Raw genomic sequence first — 19,900 nt, forward strand, 5'->3', positions numbered from 1 at the left:
TGTCTGATAGTTTCCAGTGTTTCCCCTGCCATGATATTAGGGGGCTGCCCTAATATAATGGCATATTGTCACAGCTCACGGGGGAGCACGGGAACCAGGGACGAGGAGATGAGGGATTCACAAAAGGAGAGTATTTAATGCAAACGGGAACACAGATCACAGGCAGGGTAGACACTCAAAGACCGACAAACACTAACTGAATGGACTGGGGCTTATAATGACGGGATAACGAGGGAACACACCTGGAATCAAATTAACAATCAAGACAGGGGAAAAACTAGGTCACAGGGAACACATGGGGAGCAAGAACACAACAAAACAGTCCAGGGGCGTGACACATATATGGCATATATTAAATAATATAATATAATTTTATTTTCTCTATAGCGCCAGATCACAACAGAAGTCATTTAAAGTTACCTTTCCTATAGAACAGGTCAATACTTTGTTCTTTTATTAACACTCTAAAAAATTAAAATAAAAATGGTGCTATATAGCACTAAAAGTGGTTCTTTAGCTCGTAATCATAGGGGAACCACTTTTGGTGCTATATAGCACCATATATTTAAAGGTATACAGCACCTTTGTCAAATGGTGCCATGTAGAACCATAAGAGGTGCCATATTGCATTGTATTTCTTCAACAAAAATGGTGCTAAACAGCACCAACAGTGGTTCTTTGGCTCGTAAAGAACCTTTAAAGGGGCTTAACAGGTTCTTTGCACGGCAGTGGTGCTATATAGTACCTTAATCACCCAAAAGAACCACTGAAGAACCATACAGGAGCTTAACAGGTTCTGTATATGGTAGCTGTGCTATATAGCCCCTCAGTCATGCCAAAGAACCACTGAAGAACCGCTGACGATATACAGCTACAGCACCAAAAGTGGTTCCCTATGATTACAAGCCAAAGAACCACTTTTAGTGCTATATAGCACCATTTTTAAAATTATTTTTTAAAATTTAATTTTATTACATACATTACATTATTGCTTTCAAATAATTAGACATGCAAAACGCAGAATTTGGTAACAATAAAACATAAGGTTGGAAAAAAAAATTTCATAGGGCCCTAAACATGTATTTGTTGTTAATCTTTTAATAAATTTATGTTAAATTGTTCAAGTTTCATGATTTTAATTAGTTAGACATGTTTTTTTGATTACTAAAATTCAATTTAACCATTAAAAAGGAGTCCAGAAAAATTGAAACGGAAAGAAACTGGGGAAAAAAGGAATCCAAAACCTAGGGGAAACACTGGTTTCTCATGAGATCTGACAAAAACTGACCACTGATAAGGCATATTAAAACAAACAAATGTGGTTTACTCTAAATCTCAGGACAAGATCTTGAACTAAGTTGTAATTTTATCACAAACATTTCATTGTACTTGTGATAACTGTGGTTCATTTTGTAATATATAGAAATAAAAAGGTAAAAATGTAAAAACCTGTAGGCACACTTGAAAATAATATATATAGTTATCAATTCATCAATATGTATTTGCTGTATATGAACTCTCCAAACTGCCTGTATAAAATTCTGGCATTTAATTGGGGCTGTGAAATACAAAAGAATGTAATAAAACTGAGATTGTTCTCAGTGCCTGTCTCTAAAACTTTCTCTTGGCTTCTTTTTATTTAATATCTGCGAGGAGACTGGGGAGTGTTGGAATTATTTAGTTTCAACATCTGTAACTCAGCGTTCATTTTCACTGCAGTATGTTTCTGTTAATTTGATATCTTCACATAATCGGTTTCAAATTTATTTAGTTTGGAAATCAACATTTCTAAACTCTCTAAATACAAACAGCACTACTGTACCCCACTACCAGGGTGAGTTAACAGCAAAACATGGATATCATTTTAATTTTTGCACATTTGTTTATGGTGACAACCTAAGTAATTAATGATTGTTCAAATTAATGGTTATGCAATCTGCCTTGTTTCCTGTTTTTAATTAAAATATTTAAGACATGTTAGTCATTCTCACCATTCTCAAAATGTGTTATAACCGTCACCATCTGCTTAGAGATATTTCTAGATCTTTTTTAACACATACGTCTCCCATTAGCTATTCATCTACAACTTCTACTGTCATCTCAAGAGGAAGGTGGTCATGTATGATAGTGAATGCACCCCGTAGCTCATTTCTAATTGGTTAAACGGATGCCGTTGCAACTCACCCCATGTAACACTCCTCGCTTTTTCCCATAGCGGAAATTGGAGAGCTAATCAATGGTGAGCTAAAAAGATCATCTATGTGATTTCCTATCATCATTCAATGTTAGAAAAGACTTGTGCCTCAAAGAAACTTAAATCAAATCTTAAACCAACAAAGAAAATTTGAAGAGTTCAGATGCAAAAGCCTCTATGTGCCATTTGAATGAGCATTTTTATCAAGCTCCTATGTGTAGGTTCAGTATTTTCACTATGATGGCAATGAACAGATTCTTTTCATTGCCATTAAAGTGAAATAAATGAACCTAAACATAGGAGGCTGATAAAAATGCTAATTTTAGAAGAAAATTTCAAATGGCTAGAGGCTTTTGCATCTGAACTTTTCATTTATACACTGAATAGATATGCACAATATATCGGCCACCATATTGGTATCGGCCGATAAATGCTATTTTTTTCTGTTATCGGTATCTGCCCGATAAGAAAATTTTGCCAATAATGCATTATTTCCCTCAGAGACTTCAGAAACACTTCAGATGCGCGCTGTTCGCCATGATGGTTTTGAAATGGTTGAAATGTAATTGGAATCACTTCAAAAAGGACAATACACTTAAGTGCAACATGTGCAGGGCAGTGTCATAAAGACTACATAAAATTATAAGGTGAACATTAGGCTACTGTAAAAATGTTGTTGAATCTTTGTGCGCCCGTTTTGTGCTTGCTTTGAGCATGCCCACAACGTAGCTACACCTCCATGACAGTTAAGTTCGCTTATGCATTTGCAGCCTTTTGTGCAATTGTAAGTTGTAATATTGTGTTTATGTATTCATTCATCTCATAGAATGAGTTTGGTTAAGTTAATACAGAGTTAATAGAACGCTTCAGTTTACCGGTGATTCACCGGCGGTGAACAACATTAAAAAGCTCAAACAGCACAACATTAATAACTATGATTGGGAATGTCATGTATATAACATTCTAATGACAACATTATTATAATAAAACTTTGTAAATTCTTTGGGTTTATTTGCCATGTTTCAGCGCATTGTTATGGGAAGAGCGCTTCCACAACAGGAGAAATACTCATTCTGACTAGCACGCAATAACTGCGTCCTTTTGTACATATATAATTTGTAATATTATGTTATATTGTATTAATATCTGATTAATCTCATAGGATGCACTTCCTTGAGTTAAATCTGCCAGCACTTCAATACCGTGTTCATTCAGCTCTTCAGCTACAGCACACGCGTCTCAAACAGCAATTTAAAGCTGCAGTCCGAAACTTTTTTGATTTCCAAATTTACAAAATTCATATAATAAGTGAGTACACCATGAATCCATTTTCCAAACCCTGTTTTTGGCTTGTCCTGAATCACTACGGTACATCTATAATAAATGTTTATATTCTGACTATTTTAGACTGGTTCGGGTACCACTGCAGAGTAGCACAGTACCTGTGTGATTAGTCATAGACATAAACAGAGAGAAGTAGCTTTGGCAACGACGCATATAGTTCTGTTTATTAACTGCTAGAGCGCCAAAAGTTACGAACTGCAGCTTTAAAACAGTGGTATTAATTTGTTACTTTTTCAAAATCATTGATGCATTATTAATTACCACCACTTTTATTTTTCTCTTATTATTTTCATCAACAATATGGTTTAGTAATTAAAATCATTTCATTATTGTCCATGCAGGGGCTATTCCGTTTTATCGAACCATGGCACATACATTTTGACTCTTTACACATGTAATGTTGTTCAATGACTTGTTTGCATTATTTATGCATTATTTTATATATTTTTAAGACTTTTTATGATGAAATTTGGTAATGGGAGATTAAAGTTATTTTTAAAACATTCAAACTAAGCTGCTTGTGTTGAAGTGTTTGGGATGTGGCTTTTAATGATGAGACTTTTTTTGTAATCAGGCTCTCAAAAAGTATATAAAAATTTGGATATAGACTTATCAGCCAACATATCGGTTATCGGCTTGCAAATATAAAAAATTATCGGTATTGGCCAAAATGTTCATATCGGTGCATCCCTAACACTGAACGATTAAACAGACATTACACAGATGATAAGAGTTATTTATAATGTTACAAAAGATTTCTATCTCAAATAAATGATGTTTTTCTGTTCCTCAAAGAATCCTGAATAAATGTGTTGCAATTCCCACAAAAATGTTAATAAGAATAAATATTTCTTAATCACCTAATCAGCATATTAGGATGACTTCTAAAGGATCACGTGACACTGAACACTGGAGGAATTGCTGTTAAAAATTCAGCTCTGCATCACAGGATTAAATTGCATTTGAAAATATATTAAATAGAAAATAGTTATTTCGAATTCTAATAGTATTTCATAATATTACTATTTTGGGTCAAATAAATGTATTTTTGGTCAGCATGCTTTCCAAAGCATTAAAAAAAAAAAAGCTTTTTTGTGTGTATATCTTTCCTGCTTCTTCTGAATTGTTTTGGCAAGGCTATATTATGACAACCATGACAGCCAAAGCATCACTAAGAAAGAGAGAGAAAGCGAGAGAGGGAGAGAGAGCATATGGGTTGATTTTCCATTGTTATAATATCTTGGCTCTTTGACTGCTCTGGTTAATAACACACAGTCCAGTCATCATTCTTCAGTGAACTGGTCTTCTGGATTGACCATTTCTAACCCACCTCCACGTCTGTGGAGCTGCTATAGCAAAGTAAAGGGTTTTAAAGGATGTAATCCTATTGTAAGGTTACAATGGTACAGTATGAGTAATTTTGGGCAGTGTTTCAGCTGCAGCACTGAAAGTATCTTAAATGTCTCGTGCTAACTGATGCCATTTGTTTTGTTGTAATCTGATATTTAACAGGTGGGTGTGTTATTGCATGACTATATGATAAACTGGGGCTGTTCGACATAATGGAAATCTGACTCGAGTCCAAACTATAATGCCTTCAAATTCAATCATAGGTAGTTTGGCCTCTGCTCTCTTCCTCTCTCGTCTCAAACAGAGGACAGAGAGAGTTATTTATGATTGGACTCTAATGGTTCTCTCTCCCCCGAAATGCACCTATTCTCAAAGAGACGAGAGAGACAGTCACATGTCAAAAGCCTCTCCACAAGCAATTTAACCCCGCAATATTCTGGCTTTTGCATCATTTAGCGTAATTGCTTGTGACTAACTGGCCTGCAGGACAAGTACTTGATTTCTTTGAGACGAGAACATGAATGTTGTTCCTCTACATTAAAAATGTAAATATGAAAGAGCACTAATGATGGCGTGGAGTGCTCTCTCCGTCTCTCGCTCGCTCTATCTCTATGTCCTCTCCAGTAGAGCAGAGAGGTCTATATTACTTCTACATGCTGATGCTCACCCACCCACTCACCAACACACACATTAATGACTTTCCTCTCAGATGAGGCTCTGCCAATGCAAAATTAACTTAGCTTTCGTATTCAAGTGCATACAGAATCATGCACATTGACAAGCAAGTACACAGCCTGGAAATGATAAAGAAACATGGTACAGTGAAAGGGAAAGGTCACCCAAAATGAACATTCTGTCATCATTTATTCACCCTCATAACATTCCAATTCTCGCTATTAACAAACCATTAACTATGACATTTGCCTCAATGAACTACCAAGTTGCTGCTTATTGATACTTAGTAAGGTAGTTTAAGTTTAGGTATTGGGTAGGATTAAGGATGTAGAATATGGTCATGCAGCAGAATACAGTCAAACCAAACTTTTCTTCAACATTTCTCACATTATCACAGTTTATTTGATGTAGTTTAGAAAATTTTAATAAAATATGACAAGAACTATTATCAGAACAAATTCATCTTGATAATGCCATCCTTTTGTTAGACTGTCTCACAAATGAATTCGGTTGAATAGCTATCAGCTGTTAAATTTAAGTACACAATTAGATAATACCAATTTAGGTCAACAAATTACTAAGCAATCCTTCATTTTGTTCAGTCTGTGGTGTAAATAGGTTGCATTAGCAATTAAAGGGAAAAAAAAAAACACTTAAGCAAAACAATGTCAGGTCAAAGTGTCTGAATCATTTTTGGTCCCGAATTTTTATCAGTTTTACTGCTAATCCACTGTATGAAGAATTTTTGGGTATAATATGTCACAGTTTACTTTATTTTGCTATCCTCACTTACAGAAATGAACTAGCTATAGTGCCCTTCACACACTAGTAAACAAATATAAAAAATTATATCTGGTGTCTGAATAATTTTTGGTTTAACTGCATGTGCTTAATAAGTACTAATAAACAGCCAATATGTTATAAATAGGCATGGTAATAAGCAACTACAGTACTTAATAGTGAGAATAGTGGTCCCTATACTAAAGTGTTACCGATGATATTTTGACAAATGTTCCAACTATCTTTTCTTATACAAAACCTGTTGACTTTCATTATATGGACAAAAAAAAAAAAGAATTAAGGTATGTTTCAAAATATCTTTCACAGAAGAAAGTAAGTCATACAGATTTGGAACAAAATAACAGTGAGTACAATTTTACATTTTCAGATAAAATACAGTATAAGGGATTCTACAATTGAGAATTTGTTAATGAGCTCAAACAGTAGAGCATGGTGTTAGCAATGCCAAGGTCATGGGTTCAATTCCCAGGGAAAGCAAGAACTGAAGAGCTCATAAAATGTGTATCTTGAATACAATGCAAGTCGCTTTGGATAAAAGCGTCTGCCAAATGCATGTACATGTACATGTAAATGAAAATGCTATGAAAGCAATAGCCACTTTTCCAAACTGGCCAAGCCGCTCGCGTTGCTTAACCATTCGATTCCGTGCCGATCTGGCCTAGCTGGTACCGTTACGGTTTCATTTTCCAGTGTGGGGCTGATAACAGATCTCATAATACAAACGTGTCGGTCATTGCTTTGGTAACACAAGTGTTTACATATGGTACGAGATGTAAATAGTGACCGTGTTATGGAGGATGGTCAGATATTTTCATTTACTTCGCTTAAATAGCACACTTGGCCAGTTACAGATAGAAACTAGTAGCCAGACAACAAATAAGTGACCAATCGTGAGTGGCAACGTCACTACATGCATTCTACCAGCATGACGAGAATTTTGGGCCAAGAACGATTTGTTTTATTCTGTGCCAAACCAAGCTCAAATGGAAATATAACTGCATTCTTATGTTTTTAGAATGGTTTGGCTAATGGCTAGTATGGATGGGATAGTGTATGTGGTGAATACAGAAATTAGCTCTGATGGCATAATAATGTAAATGAACAACATTAGTAGGGTTTATGGCTTAATAAAACAATCAAACAGAGATCCATCTGTTTTTGTGTTGATGAGGTGCAACAATGTATCCCTGACAACTGCATATTCACCCTATAATTACAAAATTACTTGTTCTAGGAAATGCATGCTGTTTCCATGACTCATGTAACTATTGTACTGAAATTACAACTGAGAGAAAGATTGAGGGGTGAGAGAGAGTGATTTGATACTGTTATATGAGCTCTGAGAGGCTTACGCAAGGGAGACACAGTGACATGCTGTGGCCTTCAGTGTACCAAAACTGGCACAACTACTACACACCCACACCCACCCAGATACCGCTAAACATACACAAACTTTCTCACACACACTCACAGAACTGGAGCTAATAACTCAGGGCCTCCATTGTAATTTTCTACGGACCCCTCATTGTTAAAAAATATATATATATATATATATATATATATAATTATGTTTTATGAATTAATATCCTAGATGACTACATACGCTAAATCATTTTCACTCGCTTGGTCATCACATTTTTTATACATTCCACATCTCAAGCTCTGCACAATAACACAGCACCACAATACCACACCAAACAAGTTAAAAGTGTTTCATTTGTCAGCAAACTCAGAAATTGCATTAAGGCTAACATCAGTGTTGGCAAATTTGCAGACAAGCTGCCGACAAATGTGTAATGGGTTGCTGTTTTTATAACAGCGTACTGTATTTATACATGAAAAGTGGAAAACTAGTTTTAAAGGATTTGTAACTATACAAGCAAGTTATTTTAGCAACTACAAACAAGCAGCCTTGGTTTGGAAAAAAGGGGCCATGAACACATCCGTAACTAATACTGTATGTGGCAGAAAATCAAATAACTGATTAATAAACTGCAATGACAGTATTAATATATTATTATTATCATGCACTAGCTAAATTTGAGATTTTGGGCTATTTTGCTTCTTTAACATGTCTTCTTTCAGACTAGTGAAAAGAAAACATCCAAAATATAGCTTACATTTCAGTGTTCATTTTATTACACATCTATTTGCAACCGTAGATTTCTTTTACAATACATATAAAAACAATATGTTTACAAAATGAGCAAGACGTGTCCGCAATATTTTAACTGAGGAATTTGTTAATGTATCATTTGCTTGATTTATGTAGCATTTTATTCCTAAAATATTGTGGGGAACAAATGTTAACAACTCTAATGTCAGCAAAATGAAACAAATGTTGGACCTGGCTTTATCTAATGTTCAGATTACTGTAACTGAAATGCATGCAAATTTAATGAATGCTTCTTTTGCATATTTAAAATATTTATATTTATTTCAGAAAACTTGTAATACAAAACAATTGCCTCAATGTACTGCAATCAATGAGCTGGGGAAGTATGATGATACATTAGTTACATTTTGCGTTAACTCAGCTCAATTCAGAAACAAAACAATGGGCCTACTCAAAAAAAAAAAAAAACATTACAAGATTTCACTTTCATCGGCATTTTCACAGCATAACTTTGCATGCATCAACTCTGTTGATTAACAACGTATTAGCAAATACATAAAACTGGACTCTAAAAACAACAAAATAAAGCAACAGCGCGCCTCTTTTCCACCTCGCGTGGAAGTGGCCATATTGGCTTTAAGAAATCATCGATTATGCTCATTAACTTTCTCATAACGAGTTGTTTTAAACACACTAAGAAATGCCTTTGATTCTTCAAAATAATAAAAGTAATCATTCTATGTAAACATAACGATTCACACCATGCTGCATATTAAAATTACTGAAAAGCTTGCTCACCTGTACAAATATCAATGATGGGGAAAGTGAAGGCCCACTTCTTGTGAGCTGGACCAGACCTGCGCAATATCCCCACTAGCGCTATTAAGCGCCATCTACAGGTCTGTACGAGAACATTTTTGAATGCTTTCATTAGTAAACAGACAACATAACGTATTATAATCAGCGATGCTGTCAGTGGATGCAGTGAGGCGAGTGTAGACACATGAGAGACTTACAGTTTAAATGTATCTGAGTAGCATAACATGGTTGAGAGGACGTGTATCAAGTCCATTTGAAGCTCTGGCAATGTGTTATCCAGGGAATTGAGAGATCGTTTGATGAATAAATAAATAATAATACAACAATCTTAGACAAGAGCGAGCAACTTTGTGTAGTTTTGGGGGTTTATGACTTTGGAGCTCCCCAGTTATATGAGTGTAATTCACTGTCATAAATATACCACTGGTAGTGGTATATTTATATAGGCTATGCACTGGATAGCTGTACATGTGCATTTGTTGCTGCCGTAAAGCAATCCGCACTTCTCACGTAACGTATCCGCTTACCAGACAACAAGTACACAGAAGGCAGACAAGGGAAAAAACATTAATTCATTCATTCTATAAATAAGTAAATAAACAAACTTGACTAATGGGGAGAACATATTGCCTAACGAAGACTGCACCTCTGGATCAAAATCACTTTATTTGTATCTGACGCTAACCCTCAGCAAAAATATGTTGGGAGATTTGTCACCATGGGTGTTAAAATTAACACTTTCCGGGTGAACATACAGGTCCATCTTTGCTAGTGTTAAAACAACACTGACGAAAGTGTTTATTATACGAACACTGTGTTAGTGTTTAATTTTAATCACTAAGGGTGGTAAGAAATTATTACTCACAAGTATACACATTTAACACTTTATGGTGATTAATCCTACACACCCAGTGTATTTATTTAATGTTGATTTAATGTAAATATTGTAAATACTTATTTTAAAATGGTAATGCAGATTAAAACATATACCTACACTGCAAATTTTAAAGAGTGAATTTAACTCCCTCAACTGGTGAACACTGCACCAATGTTCAGGTAAAAATATAAAAAAATAAACCCACAAAACAATACACTTTTACAATTATTAATTTTTAATTGAAACATTGTAAATCTTTTTCCCTGAGAAAAATGTTTTCACATTCAATGTTTTCAATGCATGTAAAGAACATGTTCTTACAACAATTAAAACATCATAATGTCAAAGCAAATCAGTGCAAAGGCACAAAATACATATTCTTATTTGGTCCATATGTACACTTAATGTCACGAGGTTTATAATGCTTACATTTATCAGCTTAAACAACAGCATCCCATTCATTAGCATCCAGGCAGAATGCATGTTAATGCTAACTGAACAAAGTCTCTGCTAATGGTGTTTGGACCACCTTGTAAAGAGTAGTTTTCAGCAAGACGAGATGTGTTTCTCTGCAGTTTTCAGCCAAGCAAGATACCCAACTCCCACTTGCAGCATCACAAAAGTGCTCCTGTAAAATAGGAGAAAAAACAAAAAACAAAAAGGATTATTTCACATCCATTTATCAGGTGAAATGTCAGGGACAAGTATCACTTACAATATAAGAATAGTTAACCCAAAACTGAAAATTCTGTCATCATTTATTTATACTCATGTGGTTCCACACCTGTAGGACCTTCTGTCTTCTGAGGAACACAAAAAATAGATATTTTGAATAATCAACAAAAGAAACTGTCATACATGGCATCTGTGGAAAGGCATGAGTATAAGTAAACATTTACTGTTCACTTATGGTTGGACTACTCCTCCTACCAAAATGAATGCACATAAATGGGACAGTAAATAAATAAATTACAATACAAGCATACCAAAAACTTACATTTGATGCATTTTTTATGAAACATTTTTAGAAGGAGATCAGACTCTTTATTATTATTGTTTAATAATCAAAAAAATTAAGCATGACAATCAATAATCTTAAAATATGCAATTGTGGCTTACTTACTCTGGTATGTGTCCTAACAAAGCTCTTCTCATCCCACTTAATGTACTGGTGGCTTCATACTCTTCAAGCACATCATCTCCTTTCGATTTTTCTGTTAAGCCAGCATGAACCATCTGTAACAATATTAAAGGAACAGTTAACTTAAAATTGTAATTCCAAACCTATACGATTCACATTTGCTGAACACAAAACACGTTCATGCTTTAAAAAAAAAGATAATAAACTGTCTAAAGTAGTTTATGCGACTCATGTGCCATATTTCAAGACTTGTGAGGGCACAAAATCACTTTGAATGACGAACAATTTAACTCACTCAGTGTTTTCCTTGAGAAGACCAACTTCCCTCTCTGCTCCGCATCTCCAGTGAAAGAAAATGTCTCTCTGAGAAGGGTTGAGCCCACAACACATAAATATCGCTATTAATCAATATGTGATGTAATAAAACACAAATTTTAAATGAGGTAAAACACTTACTTCTTATGTTTCCCCTGTTAAAAGTGGCTTCCGCGTCAGTGCATAGCCATTCAAATGCATCTGTGAGAAACGTTTAGGCGCGCACAGCATCAAAATATCGTCATTAAGTAATGTTATTTTATAAAATACAAAATGTAAATGAGGTTAAACACTTACTTTCGGTGTTTTCCTTGATAAAACCAATTTCCTGAGGAAAAGTTTAGGAGTGCACATTACACAAATATCACTATAAATCAATATGATGTTGTGAAATACATACAAATGAGATAAAACACTTAACTTTCGGCGTGTCCCTTTTAAAAAGAAACGTCCTCGTCTGGTCCGCCTCGCGAGTGGAAGAAATGTCTTTAAAAAAAGGTTTAGGCGCACACACCTCATAAATATCGCTATAAAACTTTATGATATTACAAAACATATATTGTGATTAAGATTAAACACTTAATTTCGCTGTTTTCCGTCCTCGTATGCTCCGCATCGCGAGTCTAAGAAAATGGCGTCTGTGAAAAATATTCCAGATGGGTCAAGCGCGCACACTAGCAAATGTCCCGGATGTGACTAATAACACTCAACAGAGTGTTATAAGAGTTTCTCTGAGTATTGACACCGGCCAGAGGGTGCTGTTTACACTAGCTAGTGTTAATCCCCTAAAGTTCAACACCACAACTTTAACACGTTACTCTAAAAGTCCTTAACACTAGGATTTCAACACTGGAGATTTTGCTGTGCTCTATATTGTCCCACCAATGTCTTTGGTCTTGTTCTTATTGTTATGTTTGTTTGTTTGTTTTATTAATGGTAATAATCCAGTGAGATTTTTGTTTGCACAAGGAGTCTGACAACAGCTAGAGCAAGGTGCAAGATTCTTCAAGAAACCTACCTGCAAAGTACTGTTAAAAGTTTTAGGCACTTGTGTAAAAGTGCTGTAAAATGAGGATGCTGTCAAAAATAATGTCATAAATAGATTTTCTTTATCAATTAACTTACATTAAATCAACATTTGGTGTGACCATCTTTGCGTTTAAAGCAGCTTTTGCCCTAGAGCATAGTTTTTCAGGTAGCTTTGCAGGTTGGTTTCTCGAAGCATCTTGGAGACATTGCCACAGTTCTTCTGGATGTTGTCTGTCTCAGTTTGTTCTGTTTCTTCATGTCATTCAGTCAGTTTTTGATTTATTTTAGTTTTATTTTATCTTTTTTAAAAACATGTCTATATAGTTTTTATTCATTTTATTTAAGTTCTAGCTATTTTAGTACATCAAGTTAAACAAAATGAAAATGAGAAATGTTGCCTTGGCATCTATAGCTGAAATAAAATAAGTTTTTAAATATTTTATCAGTTAACGTTTATTTAGTTTTTTTATGGTTTTAGTTTTAATTAACTATAACAACTGTATCACACAGTGCATGATTTGTGAATTCATTCATTTCTACTGTGACGCAGAATGCATTGTCACTACATCAGTAATGCAGGAATTGATGTGGCCCTCTGAAGCTGTGAGCCTCCAGAATCAGTGCCACCTTTTCACCCCATCACTGATGGCCCAGCACACACACATATACACACACCCTTTATGTGGGCTTCATCTCTTATCAAAATGTGGTATTTTACAGGATTCTCTTGTCCACATTTACAACAAGGGATAGATGATATTTTAAGGTCAGAGTGACATCGTGGCTGAATGAATGACATTTAGAATATGTTTTCCCATTTTTCTCCATTTTCGCTGAAAAGACTTCTCTCTGCCTCAGCTCCGAAAAAAGAATAAGAAAAAAAAAAAAAAAACTCATCTGGGAGATGAATGGCTACACCTGCCAGGCAGGCATTTTATATACACACACCAGCAGCTTTCACATAATTACACTGCAGCTGCCAGAGAGCTGCTTTCACTCTCATTCACCTTGAGACAGAGCAGATCACACATGTACAGTCAACACACACATGATGCACATACAGGGAACCAGCTGCTTTGTCTCACTCACCTTGAAGCAAGACACAGATCAATCATACACAACTAGCTCTACTATAACATACTGTATGTGCGGAATTATAATTATTATTAATGTGTAGTTTAATTTAACTTTACAGTCTTAATGAGCTAAGTAAATGTATGTGTATACACTAATTATCATTACACATTACATCTTCAGTTCTTAATGTTACAGATTCAACATGGTGCTGGAAATGAAGACATTCTGTCATTCAACTGCATCTCTCTGTTGGATTGAAATCTGGTGACTGTGGAGGCCATTTGAGTACACTGAACTCATTGTGGTGTTGTGTGACGAGCCTGGAATGACGCGTGCATTGTGATAGGGTTGTGAGTTGTGAGAGTGGCCATTTGAGAATGACTGTGTGTGAAATGGATGCACATGGGAAGCAGTACTGGCATATAGGCTGTGGCATTTAAACAAAGTTTTAATAACAAAATATAGAAAATAGCATAACACCACCACTGATATGAACCAGCAATGAGGTATTTTTGTAGGCCAAAACTCAGAAATGAGTCAGCATTTTAGCATGGGCTAGCATTTTAGCACTTAGCATTTTAAATGCCTGAAATAAGATCTGTGGTAAAAACAAGCTTAAAATATGTTCATGCTTTGTTCTACAAACTAAAATACATTAGCAATATTTTTTTAAAGCCTTTACTTGGCTTGAAAAAAGCAGTTGTTAACAAGTGGCTTAACGGAACAGTACAAAGGATCTACTCACAAGTCTGTTTCTACAGACTCTTTGTGTTTATAATCACTCTCTTGCAAACTATTCTAACTCAAACTTTCAGGGAAAACACTTTTTAAGTAAATACTGAAAGACTTGTTGGAAGCTTAATGTTTGTGATGTTGAAGTCATGTGACTGTGATGCAGTTTGTTTAAAGCCTATGTTTAGCTGTTTAATTCTGGTTATTGTGTTTTTGGCTTCAAAATGCATAAAAGTTGTGTTTGTTTGTGAAGATTATCATAATGAACAAAACATGTAAGAATCAAAACGCTTGTTGGTCACAGAGCTTATTTTTTGTAATAATCCAAAAGCCAATGGAAATATCTTATTGGGTTTGTGTTGAGGGAACCAGGAGGATGCAGACTTCCAGGTTGGCCTACAAAAATACATAATCATGAAATCCAAAACTGAGATTTATCAAACCAGACGACATTTTCTAATCTTTTACTGTCCAGTTTTGGTGGTCATGGTCATTTTTCTCATGCCTTTCTCATTAGCAAAGGCTTTCTGCTTCAAGAATGGTGATAATTTTGCTTTTGGTTTTGGAATCTATTTCATTATGTATGACTGTTGCGTGTGAAAATCCCATCTGCAGATACTCTTCCTCATTCTCATGTTTGGTTTGAACAACAAGTGAATCTCCTGCCCATCTGCATGCATCATCTGCATGCTGTTATGCATGCTGCCACATTTAATATGGTTAGACATTTGCATCAACAAGCCGAAGTACAAGTCTAATCAAGTGGCTACTGAGTGTATGCAAAATATTTGAAATAAAGAAGAGGAACCCTGTCAGAGAGAATAGTATTTCTCTAACCTCCCAAAACATCCCAGTATCCTCATTCCTCCAAGACCATCTTGCATTATTAAACTGATATGAAAAATGTGATATTTTAGGAAAATGGATTTCATTTTTCAGAGGTGTAAATTGAATCATCTCAGATCCAGATGTTGGTCACACTGCATACAGAATTACCCAGTGAAGCGATATTTCTCCAGCCAATTGTCTGTGACAACAATTAAATTAAATTGATGTCAATCAATGGCTGCACTAGACTACGCTCCCACAGAGGAGCGCGTGTATTAGCATAACATTTCGTTAACATCAATGGATCATTTGGTTTAATGTAACCACAGAGATAATGGGTATTTGAAGCATTCATATTAATTAAATGATAAAGAGAAGATAAGACACCGGCTCACTGCAGGTGTGTTTGCTCTCATCAATACTAAGAGGAAACGGCAGGAGAAATACTCTTAAGTCCTTCTTTTCATGCGTCATGTGAAATTAAAAAGCTATTAGGTGCTATATTTTCTTTAAAAATGCTTTTCATTTATCTTCTCAAACATTTTATTCATTCACAGTAATAATAATATTTTGCAGCAATTTCCTGCTGTCTCTCTGATGAGACTGTGAAACTGGGCTTTATAGAATAGCTTTTCTGTGAGCTCAACCCACTCTGTGCTAATAATCCTAAAATATACATTTCACACTGAATGCTCTCAGCAAGGGGTGGAAGCTGGAGAAAACGCTCATTCCAATATAGAGCACTTTTGCCCCCTAGTGTTGCCTAGCCGTTTGTGCCAATTTTGCAGTCTGGTTGTGCCTGCATTATGGGATCAGACTGTAATACTGCAGTAAAACCTAAAATCACTTAGCCTGCATTATGAGAAGCAGAACAGTCCCCACGAGGAAAACATCTTAAATACAGTTTTTAATAACAATCGAGAAAAAAAAAATAAATAAATACATTTCTGTTTGGTTTAGTTGCAGCCAGGGGGTCGAAAATATAATTAGCTTAGTATAAAAAATAATAAATGTCAATGGAAAGTCCTCACTCTGACATACGACTTTTAAACAACTTTGTAAATTAGCATGTGCTATTTTTTTAAGGCTCGTTATAACACATTATTGTCCTTTATTACTTAATATAGCTACTATGTAATTTGTTGACTTTCTTTCTTTACTTTGCATTATGTTCATTGAAATTTTTTATTTTATTTTGAACTACTGATATATCATTATTTATTTTTTGTCTTATTTGTTGGTTTTGTTAATATTACTTATTTATTTGCACTTGTTATTTTATATTTATATTTAATCATTTAGCAGTTTTAATCGAAAGTGACAAATGAGGACAATAGAAGCAATAAAACCAACAAAAGGGCATCAATATGTAAGTGCTGTGACATGTCCCAGTTAGTCTAACAAAATACAACAAAAAAAGAAAAAAAAGAAAGAAAAGAAAATGGTTTTATTAATTAATTAATCTAGTTGTTTGCTTATTTATTTAGTTAATAACTTTACAATTTCTCATTGTACATGGTCTCACAAAGGTTCAGTTTTTTTCAACTGCTTACACACATTTTCAAAACTTTGCCTCTTTTTTTTTTTTTTTTTCAAACCTTTACACACAAATCCAATAATTGCACACACAAAATGCAAAACGTCTCTTGCAAAATGAGCACTGCATTCAAAATATCACAAACACATGTCAAAAGCAAACATTTGCAAACACCTTTGCCATAATATTAATTCCTGTTAGATTTTTGTGTGTTACATAAAGAATTGTGTGATGTGCTTTGCAAAAAGTGTTGCAAATTGAAAACTGAGTCAAAGGCCAAAAATTTGTGTATGGTTCTGCAGATTTGGTGTGTTTCAGAAATTGTGTGACAAGTAAATATTTTGTGTGTAAGCAATCGAAAAAAGCATGTAAATTGACAGAGAGAGGCATCTGCTGGTCTTGAAAGATATTACAGGTTAATTCCAGCGCTCGTGATTTTTGACTTTACACACTTTACTGAATTATCATAATGGTAAAAATTAAAGCGTGTTTTGTGTGTGTGTGTGTGTGTGTGTGTGTGTGTGTGTGTGTGTGTCCGTGCGTGCGTGCCTGTGTGTGTAAAATAAATAAATAGTGCATTTTTCATTTCTTAAGAATATTTATTTACATTCTTAAAGAATAGAATCGGCTAATAATATAAGAAAATCTCTGCTAATATCACAATAACAATGATTTTTTTAACCTTTGGCACTTTCCTCAACAGTCTGGTCACACAGGGAACCAAAAAAACATACAGAAAGAAGGTACTGAAGTGATGAGATGAGAACATAGCTATATATAGGCCTATATATAACCATCATGTAAAGAAACAGACTGGTGCAGATCTCCTTGCACTCTCCTGGAAACTTCAGCCGATCACAGCTGGACCGAATACGGCAACTAACAGATAAAAAAATATCAAATACATGATATCATCACAACAGTTTCTGATGCATGTTTCTCACTGGAGCAGATAAATAAACTATTATGCAATATTATAATACAAGCTGATATAAGAAATAGTTTCCTGACAGGTCAAAACAAAAATATGCGCATCTTACCATAGAAACTTGAGGAAGGTAACCAGAAAATGAACATTTATCTGCTGTCTTCTGTCTCCGCTTCATTATTCTCTGCGTGTGAGATTTCATTAACATTGTCCTTTTCGTCTTTGTTCGATGAGTTGGCAGAATTGGGTCTGTCTTTAGGTTTTTTGGATGGATCCGTGACTTGAGTACCTTTACTGGTGTTGCACCCCATAATACAATCCAGAGTCTTCAAAAAACTTAGCAAAGTATCTCAGTATAAGCAGATGTTGTCCAAAAGCAGTAATGTGCTCTTTAGAAATGCATCAGTAAAATCTCCTGCCTAAGTACGTTTCCTTTGACACTGTTGTGGAAATCAGGGCTCTGATTTCTATGACAACACACTGAACTTCCTGTTGGCATTGGTGCAGGTACTGCAAACATATTTCAGCACGGTCACAGTTAGCAAGGTTTGTTGATTCAGATTGTTGCAGACTTTGTGTGTTTCACCTGCCAGGCAACGTGAGTTGACATTTAACCTGATGGCGTGTCAAGACATGGTTACTGATAAACAGAGCAGGGCCGCTCTGTCAGTCAGAGTTTGTCCGTGGTAACAAATGACAGGTTGAACATGCAGAAAAAGCCCCTTTCATTAATCTCTGTCCACAGGGTCAAAGTATTATCTACACGCACATGACAGCACTGACCCACTGATTCATTTTCCAGGTTGTAGCACTTCCTGTCAAAAGGTTTGATTTATTAATCACTATTTTATATTCAGATGCCCTATGGATATAGTCTACATAGACTTGTTAGATCGACTCGTTAAGTCAAATGTTTTCAAATGTTATATGTTAAGAACCATGGCGACACTTCTTAAAATTTAAAGACAGCTGCCTTTCAAAAGTTTGTCATCATTGTTGTTGCTGTTTTGTTCTTTGAAAGAAATGATTACTTTTATTCAGCAAGGATGCATTAAACTGACCAAAAGTGATATTAGATGGACTTATAACATTACTAAATTAATATTTGAAATAAAATGAAAACAAAAATATTAATCAGCACAACTGTTAACACTGATAATAATAAGAAAGGTTTCTCGAGCTCCAATTCAGCATATTAGAATGATTTCTAAAGGATCATGTGACACTGAAGACAGAAGTAATGACTGCAGAAAAATCAGCTTGGTCTGCAGGAATAAATTGCATTTTAAAATATATTAAAATAGAAAGAATTATTTTAAATTCTAATAATATTTTGGTGAGCATGTTATTTAAAAAAAAAAAAAAAAACCTTACTGATCCCAAACTTTTAAATCCTGTATAATATATCAAAGACCTAATTATACTGTCTGAAAAAGTCTGGTGCAACAAAAAATTAAGTGCTTGGCTTTGATATTGTCACTGTACTGAATTCAAAGCAAATTATTAAAATATTATATCTAATATCTGACAATGTATTTGATATATCTGGAAAATGCAGATTTTCCCCTGCCCACTATTAGAGTAATGTTAGTGTAAAAAAGGTTTGTTTGTTTTTTTCCAACAACATGCAACCAGTATGCATAAATATATATTTACATTGTGTTGTCAAATATGATTGATCTGGTATAAAACAGCGAAGGGGAAAAATGAAACAAGTGAGTAGCTAAGTATGACTGCATCTAATGCCTCATTTGTCTGTAGTAATCAACAACTTGATGATTTCCCTTATGGTTGATGCACAACACACTGAATAGTTGAGTACACATCAGCATCGTGTGAATACAGGTGTGTAACATCAGGCAGGGCTGTTTGTCTTCTGAGGAGATTGGCAGAGCTGCAGCTGTAGAGATCTCTCTCCAGATTACAAACATCCTAAGGGACAGAAACAACTGTTCTGATATCAGGACCACTTGTGTTGTTCACTAATTCATTTTCTTTGTAGCTTACCATGTTTCATAGACATGGAAGCAGCCAAATGTCTCACAACACACATCACGGTCTTCTGTAGTTAGGCTAGTTTATCCTTTTACTGTACTTTCACAATTCTGGAATATACAGGGGTCGGACAAAAACACCT

General features: G+C 34.9%; 1 long non-coding RNA gene across 3 annotated transcripts; it reads right to left on the minus strand.

Moving 5' to 3' along the window:
• Positions 1-10,236: 10,236 nt before the first annotated feature.
• Positions 10,237-18,306, minus strand: LOC131543419 (uncharacterized). Of its 3 annotated transcripts, none has more exons than XR_009271909.1 (7): positions 17,876-18,306; positions 12,212-17,714; positions 11,930-12,118; positions 11,774-11,833; positions 11,613-11,680; positions 11,300-11,412; positions 10,237-10,804 (listed from the first exon to the last, which is right to left on the minus strand). It is a non-coding gene; the product is annotated as an uncharacterized LOC131543419 (long non-coding RNA). The 3 variants fall into 3 exon arrangements; XR_009271910.1 differs by adding an exon at positions 10,961-10,979 and having other exon boundaries at positions 11,930-17,714; XR_009271908.1 differs by having other exon boundaries at positions 11,930-17,714.
• Positions 18,307-19,900: the final 1,594 nt, after the last annotated feature.

Source organism: Onychostoma macrolepis, chromosome 07 (assembly GCF_012432095.1).
Source record: "Onychostoma macrolepis isolate SWU-2019 chromosome 07, ASM1243209v1, whole genome shotgun sequence".
NCBI lineage: Eukaryota > Metazoa > Chordata > Actinopteri > Cypriniformes > Cyprinidae > Onychostoma > Onychostoma macrolepis.